This window comes from Silene latifolia, chromosome 6 (genome assembly GCF_048544455.1).
Source record: "Silene latifolia isolate original U9 population chromosome 6, ASM4854445v1, whole genome shotgun sequence".
Taxonomy (NCBI): domain Eukaryota; kingdom Viridiplantae; phylum Streptophyta; class Magnoliopsida; order Caryophyllales; family Caryophyllaceae; genus Silene; species Silene latifolia.
In genome coordinates this window covers 98,764,650-98,775,257 of record NC_133531.1, presented here as the reverse complement: position 1 = coordinate 98,775,257, position 10,608 = coordinate 98,764,650, and the positions used below count along the sequence as shown (strand labels likewise).

At 38.5% G+C, this 10,608-nt stretch overlaps 1 non-coding gene across 1 annotated transcript; it reads left to right on the top strand.

Annotated features, from left to right (window-relative positions):
• The first annotated feature begins 284 nt into the window (after window positions 1-284).
• Window positions 285-391, top strand: LOC141589063 (small nucleolar RNA R71). Its single transcript, XR_012520017.1, has one exon. It is a non-coding gene; the product is annotated as a small nucleolar RNA R71 (small nucleolar RNA).
• The last annotated feature ends 10,217 nt before the right edge of the window (window positions 392-10,608 follow it).

The following is a 10,608-nucleotide window of genomic DNA, read 5'->3' as shown; positions in this document are numbered from 1 at the left end:
GAGACTTCTTCAAGTCTAGCCATAGCTTTTTCAAACTTCAAATTGATTGTGTCAATGTGAGCACTAAGTTGAGCACCCAATTGAGTAACGGAGTCCACTTCATGCTTTCCTCCTCTAGTAGCCTTGCGAGGTCTATTATATTGTGAGTTATGGACCTCCATTTCCTGTACCATGTTTGATTGTCATCAACTTCGGTGAACATTCCATTTGATCCCATGTTGAGAATGTTCCTTGAATCTTCATATAAACCATTCCAAAATTGTTTTACCAAGAACCATTCGCTAAGTCCATGGTGAGGACATGAGCGACAAATTCCCTTGAACCGCTCCCAAGCTTCATACAAAGATTCTTCATCCCTTTGCTTAAAACCCGTAATTTGAGCTCTTAGCATGTTAGTCTTTTCCGGTGGGTAGAATTTTTTGTATAAAGCTAGAGCCAACTTCTTCCAAGAATAAATTCCGAGAGTGGCCTTATCAAGGCCCTTCAACCATTGTTTCGCGGTGCCAATTAGAGAAAAAGGAAATAAGACCCATCGAATTTGGTCTTGAGTTACACCGGTTTGAGAGATCGCATCACAATAGTCACAAAAGGTTTCCATATGAGAATGAGGTCTTCACTAGGCATCCCCCAAAATTGGCTCCTTTCGACTAATTGGATAAAGGCGGATTTGGCAATAAAATTTCCGGATAGATGTTGTGGTGTGGGAGTACCATTGGGTAGGTTCTCCTCGGTGGGTACGGAATGTGACGAAAACTTAGGCATTGTAGGTTGATTTTGGGTGATATTGTGTAATGGGTTCTCCTCACCTTCTCTTGCAAAACGGTTGATGAACTCAATAGTTGGTTGAATAACCTGACTAATACCTCTCAAATTCCTCCTAGCAAGTCTCCTATTGTTTGTTAAAGTTCTTTCAATTTCACGATCAAAAGGTAACAAGTCACCTTGTGATCTTCTAGACATGCAAAATATCAAACAACTTGAAAACAATTAGAACAAACCTTGAGGAGTTTTACTTCCCCAAGGCAAAGAAAGACACAACTAATAACAATGTAAGAAATCTAAATAGAGCAAACACCGTCCCCGGCAATGGCGCCATTTTTGATCGGTCCGTTTCGTGTTCACAATTAAAGATGTGGTCGTTGGGTCACGTCCGAATCAAAACACAATTTATAGCTTCACGAACAACTCTACAATTAGTAAAGAGGCAAGTAAATGTCGGATCCCAAGGGACGGGTATTGAGATGAGATTTCTATTGAAACTAGTGGTGTCTTAGGGGTGTCACAATTTGGGTTGATGTAGAAGATCACTAACTAAAAATAGCAATGAAAATAAACAAGCAAGATGAATTAAAAGGGTTGTAAACAATTGATAAAAAGCACTAGGGTGTCATGGGATCATAAGGGAATCATGGGAATTGATCATACAAACATGTTCTCAAATAATAAGCAAGCAATTATTGTTGTGATGGATTGAGTTGGGTTATATCTTACAATCCTAGGAAAGTTTGGGTCCCGGAGCCGAATCGATTAGATTGTACAACACCTACAAGTCGACTTAATCTTCCCTACTCAACAACATGCATGGTCTAATGAGACTCGAGTTGGTTTATGTCTTACAAGTCTCATTGAAAATATAGGTGATGGGTAAAAAATGCAAGGATTCATAGGCTCACATTTCATCAAACATAACATGTGCATGAGTTGAGATCAAAACAAGCAAGCAAATAAAACATGAAAGCATATTAATTTAAGCATGAATCATTCCCTATGTTGGTTTCCCCTAATCACCCAGTAACCCTAGCTAAGAGACTACTCACTCATTATCATGTTGATCATGCTAGCAAGGTTGTCAATCATACCAACAAAATGAGACATGATGAATAAATGAAAGTAATTAACAATAATTAAAAAGGGATTAAGAGAATTATACCTACTAATGATTCCAATAATAAAGCAAAGATAAAAGAAGTACTTGATGCTTGATTGAGAGGTTGTCAATCTCCCAATAATAACCCAAATAATCTTCAATTACCCAAAATAAAGGATGAACAAAAGAGAGATTAAGGAAATAAAACTTGTATTAAAACTTGATTAATTGGTGATTACAAAACTAAAGAGAGATTTGATTGATATTAACTACTCTAATTATTGATAAGAAGAACATGCTCTTCTAATTAGACTAATGGGGTATTTATATTGGAAATTAGAGGGATGCATTAGGGTTAACTAAGGGCTAAACTAGTAATTACACTTTTTAGATTGAGCAGGGAGGAGCCGGTATTTTTCGAAGGAAGGGCTTCTTTCTTTGTAGCTTGGAGAAGACGAAATGTTACTTGTCTTTGGAATCCGAGCGGATTAGAGTCGGGACGGGCGGATTCTGGCGGTGGAACACGAGCGGATTCAGGTGAATCTGGGCGGATTGTGGTGGCTAAACCCGAGCGTCTTGGGGTAAAACCGCACAGATTGTGCATGGTGAGGACGGCCGGATTGTAGACAATCCGCACGGATTGTGCCTCAGCAAGATTTCTTCTTCGTTTCTTCCCTTTTCTTCATAAATTCCTTGGGGATTTCCTTGGGGACTCTAGGATCCTTTCTCAACATTGCTTATCTACTATAATATGTACAAAGGCCTTCTAATCTTGTCTCTCCTTGATGCTTGGTCATTGGATTCGATCAATTTAGTCTCGTTTTGCCATGAAAATGCAAGATTCTTACTCCTTTCCTACCAAGGGATCAAAATCTCAAAGAATATGCAAAACAAAGAACTAAAGATAATAAATGACCCAAATATGCACGAAAAAGCATGGGAACAAGGCTAATTCGGGGGCTAAATATGCGCTAATTATGGTCACATCACTAATAATCCCACAATTAGCATTTGTCATATGGTAACATACACATTAAACCCTCATATCCAAAGCAACTACGAAAGCCAATCACAAACTCGATTTACTTAGTCAATCCTACATCCTCAAATCCACCATTCAATCTCATCCATTTTAAGTCAAGTACTAGGCACTAGCATCCCAAGACACGTCTCACTACACTTCCCAAGCCTTTCCAATCCCAAACATAAATAACAAAGTCAAGTTCTATAACCTTAGTAACATAGGCAATTCACACCTACACACAGAATTCCACTAATCAATTACACTCACTTTATGTCAAGAAACTAGGTATAAGAATTACCAAGTATGTCTCACCACACTACCTAAGTCTCTCTAACATCACAACCACTAAACCAAGGTTATGGATCAAATACAAACAAACTCCACAAAGCTAAAGTATCCAACCAAGATTAACATCCCACAAAATAAAGAGAACTATCTAAAAGGCGTCGAGGAGGACAAGGAAGGAACAAAGAACAAGTTACGAGGGTACAAGAGTAGCTTCCAAGGAAAAAAAAAGAGAGTTTAGAAGAAAGAAAGGCACCAAGAGGTAAAGAATAAGGCAAGGAACACAAAGAAGGAGGGATATCTTCGAGGAAGAAGAAGCATTCTTCAAAGGTCGAACAAACCTTCAGTTTCCGGCACTAGGCACCAAGTCTTGATCTCCACATAGGTAAGTTCACGGTCATTGATCAAAGGGCACAACAATTATTAAATGACAATGAACAAACATGTTAGAACCTAACAAAGAGAAAACACACTACAGATTACCACTTTTGGTCCTTAAGTTTACACATCTCTCATTAATTATTCAAGGTCAAGTTCACATTTAAATTTGGGGTACACGTGTGTGCGTCGGGAGCAACATAGGCTCTAATACCAACTGTGACACCTCGCTATAATGCGGAAAATATAACTAATAAATTCAAGAGGAAATTAGGAATTTTTTTGAAACTTTTAAAGTTTAAAACGCGGGTTCATTAAAACCTAAAACATAACTAGAGAATGTGGAAATAAATATTTAAATTATACAAACATGGTAGTCAAGGTGAGGGAAAATATATCCCTCGAATGACAAATGATAGAAGGTGAGTCTAAGCAATTCTAGTAAACCGACTACTAGTCCAAGGTGCTCGCTAGCTCACACGTCTAAACCCCACAAATGCATCTTCACAAACCTGTCATTCATGTAAACATGAAAGGCATAGTCAGTGGGGAGTAACTCAAGGTTCTCCCAGCCACATTATGTCAAAACGAACATAACAAAGAACATGAACAAATAATCATATTAGATAAGTTATGAGTGAATTGACTTATAACTAAACATGGGATCATACGTGTTTAAACCAACAAGGATAAAAGAAATGATGGAATAAACAAGTAAGTAAGGCATATGCAACAATAAAATAAATGGAGAAGAAAGACAAGGAAACAGACACGACCACTTAGCCACGAGCACGTATTTCAAGGAGATATGACCAAAGCAACCATCCAACTAATGCAAAACATTTATAACTCTTAGACTATAATTTCCCAGGGTAGGACTACGATAATAATACGTTCCTAGTCTAAATCTGCAAATTCTCGGGTGTACATCCGGATTCGACGTCCGCCAGCACAGCACGCACCCAAGACTTGACTACTAAGGAGACCGAGAACCCCAAACGCCAGAACAGCACGAAAGTGGCAGAAAAACTAAGATAAGACTCACTTGCCAGAACAGCACAAGTAGGTCAAACCGTACTTGCCAGAACAGCACAAGTAGGTCGAACCCGTGCTTGTCAGAACAGCACAAGCAGGGCATAAATGTATGTCAAGCATATACGATGGTAATATGGCATTTCTACAAGAATACGACTCTTACAAGTAATTATTTATAATAACCTTTTCATGCTTGTAACATATAAATAAACATTTCATTTCATAATTATACATGCCCGTTAAATAGAATAAACAAGTACAACAAACAAGTACATGGGACGGGATTATTAATGTCACACTCATAATTATGGCTTGCATCTCACCATAAGTACGGATGGGAAAATCAGTCCCGAAGATCATATCGCAACTAGAGGGCCTATGGCTCACCCCTAGTGTCCGATAGGACCAAGGCTCAGGGACGGGATTATTAAGAATATGACCCTTCACAAATAACTCTTTAATAATAAATAATTCATGCTTATATTAATAAATATATTTCACTATATGAATTAACATGCCGGGAAAATATAGCAAGCGATAATGAATGATTTGCTATGAAATTAACGGAATAAATTGTGACCAAGCCCACATGACTCATTCATGAGCCCAACAAACAAAACAAACCCAATTAAATAAATAAGACAAGCCCAATTAAACGAGTCATAAAAACCCAATACTTGAAGTCATAGGAAATCCATCAAGTTAATCATGAAAAGTCCAACGATGTAATCATGTGAAGTCCAACATTTAAAACATAACAAGCCCAAAAGAAGGAAGTATGTAAATTCTCCATATAAATTATAGTGAACCCAATTTATAAAATATAATGAGCGGTAGGTGAATAAACATTTTATTTCTCATTCACATGTTACTTGAACGAAGTATAAATAACCGATTACAAATGAATTAACTAATACGGAACACGAGACAAAACGTAAACAAACCAAAATCCGAACTTCCTATAAGCATATACGAGTCAACAAGGGAAAATCTTGGTCATGATACGAATAAAAAGCATAAACAACCATCATACACAAAGGATATATATATATTTATAGAACTTGAAACGTTAAAACGGGCACCATTTACTCATACGGACTCCGAATCGAGTGATTCAAGTGGCTAAACCACCTAATTTTTCGACGCCGATCCATCTGTCATATTTTAAGTACCATTGGAAGTCGCACCAGTCAGATACGACGGGTTCCAGGCCAACACGGGTCACCCAATATAGTCTCAAAAATGCAACTTTAGTAAGCTAAATGGAACCGTCTCAAAACTGAAACTTTAAGCAAGTAATGATACTAGTGACATATGACAACAACCACATCTAATTACCTGTCTCATAAGAAGGCCAAAGATATCATCTTTACTCAATTTAAGCAAGTAAAACCTTGTATAAATCCATCTTAAGCAACTACACATATAATCTCATAAGAATCACAATTACTAGCTTATAACAACAAAACATAACATATAAACATACAATCGACATAATACCGAGTAACCCATCACCGTTACCTCATTATTTCTTCAAAATGCAAGATTTCGACTCAAAACCATGCCGGTTGCCCAAAAGGAAGCTCAAGAACCGAGTTCCCAAGTAAGACCTTGAAAATTGTGCCATAAAAGTCACGGCCAGCAGCAAGGGTGAGGTAAAGTCAAGATCTTTCTTACCTAGGAAGATGGAGGGCGAGGAGAGGAAGAGATAGGCGCGAAAATCGTTGAAAACCGATAAGAAACGAAGGTTTTATGGCCATTTTAGTGAAGGAGGTGGAAGTTGTGTAACAATGGTGTTTTATGTTTGTTTGTTGAAGAAAGTTGCTGAAATTTTAGAGTAGAAGGAAGAAGATAGGGTTTTGAGTGTGGGATTGGTGGAGGGGAAGAAATAAAAGAAAGGCCCAATGGTCATCCTAAGCCCAAAACCTTAAATTGAGTCGATTTTCCCATAAAATACGTTTTAAACCTACTACAAACTTAAGACGGATATTTTTATTAATATTAACATTATTATACATGTAAAGCCGCATTTTTATAAAAATGGATTTAAAATATAAATAAAATAATAAAATGGCTAATTAAATTATAAATGCCAACACAGAAAATTCGTGGGTGTTACAGGCCGAGTGGCTCACCATCTTTCGAAGAACTCCACAAGCTCGGAGTTCCGGAAAACATTCTCTTGGACAAGAGTATCTTGAGCAGGCACCTTTTGTTGACGCCTCATTTGCCTCATAAGCCTTTCGGGATAAATGAAGGAAGCAAACTTCAAACCCACCACCATCAAAGAACGAGGACTAGCACCCGAAGCGGGCAATCCCGTGAAAGACCTCAAGTGCCACCACGACACCACCCAACGGATGTGAGGACCACCCTCCTCCGCCAATATCGCGGCCAAGTAAGCCTCGGTAGAAGCAAAACTATCCGGGTACAACTTCTTCCTCATGGTAAGGTGATGGAAGGAATAAGAAGAAGGATTAACCGGAGGCTCTACATACCTTAACCTCTCTAATAGCCACACTTGAAAGATCCTTGGAGACCCAAATGAGGGAGCTTCTCCACAAGAGCCTTCCTTGTCCAAAGCTTGGATGATCTCTCCAAGCACCAACCATGATGGATCTCTACCATGCTCCATTTTCTCAACCACATGAAAAAGGGTCATCTAATCGGTTTGAAAAGATTAGATATGGATAAGGCAAAAGGCAAGAGCCATCTTCCTAGCCAACTCCGAGACATTGACATCTAATCGGTTTGAAAAGATGTTGATAAGAGCCAACATATCCACACTATGAGGAGCAAGAAGAAATTTGACTTGACTTGTCGACAAACTCAACATGGAACGGAATTTCTCCTTGTAGCGCAACCGAGTCGGAGGAAGCACCGGAAAACAACCCGGCCACCCACCAATGGCTACCACTTCTTCGGCAAGTGGACAAATTTCACCTTTTGGGAAAACGAAAACATGGTGTTTCGAATCCCAAAACTGAGAGCTTGTTTCGAGAAATGAGGATTGCACCTTGACTTGATGGAGCATCAACAATTGACCAACTCCCATGCAAACGAGTTGATACTTTTCGGGAGGCGACAAATCCCGGCACCATTGTCGCAATGCATTCTCAAAAGCATCCATGAAATATTTTGTGGAAGAAGAAGAAGATGTTTTGTAGAGATGTTTTTGTGTTTTTCAGATGATGAAACAATGTTTTTGTGTTTCAGATGATGTACCGCCGGCTGGCTCGCGCCTCATGTAGCCGTCTGGTACAGGGCCTGTCCCTTTTTCCAGCATTAGTCTAGGACGATCCCGACTCCGGTTATCCCGGATATAGGACGGATCAGATGACTATTTGCTTATTCAAAATCACATTTGCAAAACGCCTTACTAAGACAAATGGATCATGTTATGCACCATAAATCTAATTTGGTAAATGGATGTTTAATTCCCGTCTTGCATGTAAATCAACCATAAACCCAACTCGACATCTTATACTTGATACTTGGATTAAATCAACCGACTTAGAAAGCTCTCACATGTTAAGTTTAAATTATTGGATGCGCATTCATGCATTTAAACGATTTTATGAACTTTTGCATTCAACCAACCAAGATCGATCAGTAGAGGCTGCTACCGCGGGCGGGATTGGGTGTCTGATTAAAGGGCTTCCCAATACGTACCTTCACCTCTTACTCAGATACTTTGGATAGTGGACGAACTTATCCAGGGCGTACAAGAGTCATTCTAGAGATAGGATGCTAAAGAGGGACGATTTCCTTATCTTTAGTACCAATGTCAAACGCTGCTTTGTGCTTCATTTGTACCGAGGTATAAAGTGGATTTCGAACGAGTTCCAAGCATCCCACAAATGCTTGGTGGCGACTCCGAACATCTCTAATCGTTTCGAGACCCTTACCGAGATGAAACCGACCGATCTAAAACGATCCGGTTGAAAGCATTTTTATGCCGCCGAGCGTGGCTTTCAAAAGACCGCTGCCATTGTCCACAGATCGGCTGGGCATACGTAGGTGGGCCATGTCCACAATTATATACAATGGTTATTAGAATATCTCAATTTAATAGTGAAAACAATAGCATTTCGTAGGTTAGAATTTTATAATGCTAATAAAAATCATATTTTAGAGCTTTTCTAACTTCAACCAATACATTATTTAGAGACGACCTTACATATTTCTTATATAGTTTCGTAAATAAAGTTCTTTACTTTATTTATCTCGTTTGTCACATTTGATACGTGCATTTTATATAGTCTTTTAAGGCCTTTTTATGCACGTATTTCTATGCTATTATCGTAGTTTTATGCTACGAAACGCCCCGAATTGTCCACTTTGGTTTCTCTTGTATTATTTGCAGGTATGAACCGGAAAGGAGCATAATCAAGCCTAAAACATGTCCCTATGCATGCATTTATGAGATCAGTTGAGTCGGAGCTTGCAAACTACTATTTTGAGATGTGCAAAGAAGTAAAATAGCTAGGCGAGCAATGAAAGAACTTCAAATTACTAGTTCCTACTTTGAAGAGCCATATCTCGAGTTATACAACTGATTTTCAGATGATTTCAATTGGAGATAAAATATTGTCCTCTTAGCTTTCCAACGCCACCGGAATCGTCCTATTTGCCCAAGTAACGAAGAAATGGCAGCCGTTTGAAGTTCAGTGAGCGAAGCAGAAATTGTGCGCTGGAAAGTACTCGATCGAGTACAATTGTGTTCGATCGACTCCTTTTTCTACTCGATCGAGTAGTTGTATTTTAGGGTTTACTCGATCAAGTATTTATTTCACTTGATCGAGTGGTTTGAGCTTCTTTTTGCTCGATCGAGTGGTTTGCTATTGGGCTCGGGCTTTTTAGTCTTATTTCGCTATTAGGTCAAATAAAATCCTATTTCTTATAAATAGGAAAGGAGCAGACGTCACTTAGGATCTCTTATCATACAATACATTACCTTTTCTTCTTTTCTCTGTTAGACACTGTTTTCTCTCTATTTTCCGGACAATATTTTGTAACTTTCTCTTTCCCTTTTACTCTCTTTATTTAATGCTTATTATTATTATTATTATTATTATTATTATTATTATTATTATTATTATTATTATTATTTCCTTTGTTCTTGTTCTTTATTTATTTATGTCTAGCTAATTACCTTGCTAGGATTTAGGGTAGTCAATGGACAGATGTTAATTGCTAATTAGGTTTACAAATCGTCTAGTGTGGCTATATCTATGTTGTTAATCGCTACAATTAATTGTTTCTGTCTAATTGAGTCGACGCAATTAGTCATTTTATCGTAGTAAACCTTGACCTGGACCGCAAGGTTGAAAAGGGTGAGACTCGTAGCGAACATTAGAGCACCGTAGTGAGGGCGGAAGCTAAGCTATTTGTGCTTTAGGGCGAATTGAGACCGGAAGGAGATATTCATTGCCCCTTAGACCGACACATTGACCAATCTATGACCTTAACTGCGATTGATTGACGTTCATTGATGACCCGACATCCTACTTCCCTCTTTTTTTTGTTAATTTCTCTTATCCCTTTTCTCTTGCCTTTATCTTATTAATTTAGTTAAAACATTTTAAACCCCCCCCCCCCCTCCCCCATCTTGTGACCGTAGACAGATCGAATTGAGAAGTAGATAGTGACCGCCTCCCTGTGGAGATCGACCCTACTTACCGCTGACTTCTGTTAGTAGTACTTAGGTATTTATTTTTTGTACTAAAACGACGGTATCAAATTTTGGCGCCATTGCCGGAGAGGCAACTATTTTATTTTCTTGTTTATTTTTGTCTGTCTTTAGCCTCAAGGGATTAATTCCTTGAGGCAATTCTCATCTTTTTTCTCTAGTGTGGTTTTTATAGGTCCTACAGGTCCTACCTAGACAATTCTAGGTAAAAGATCGCCAAAGGGAAGGCTTGAGTACCTTTGATCTTGGCCATGGAGAGCAATGAAATGTCATCTTGGTTCGTTTTGGATGACAATTTTAACGAAGACAATGGATATGGTGAATCTC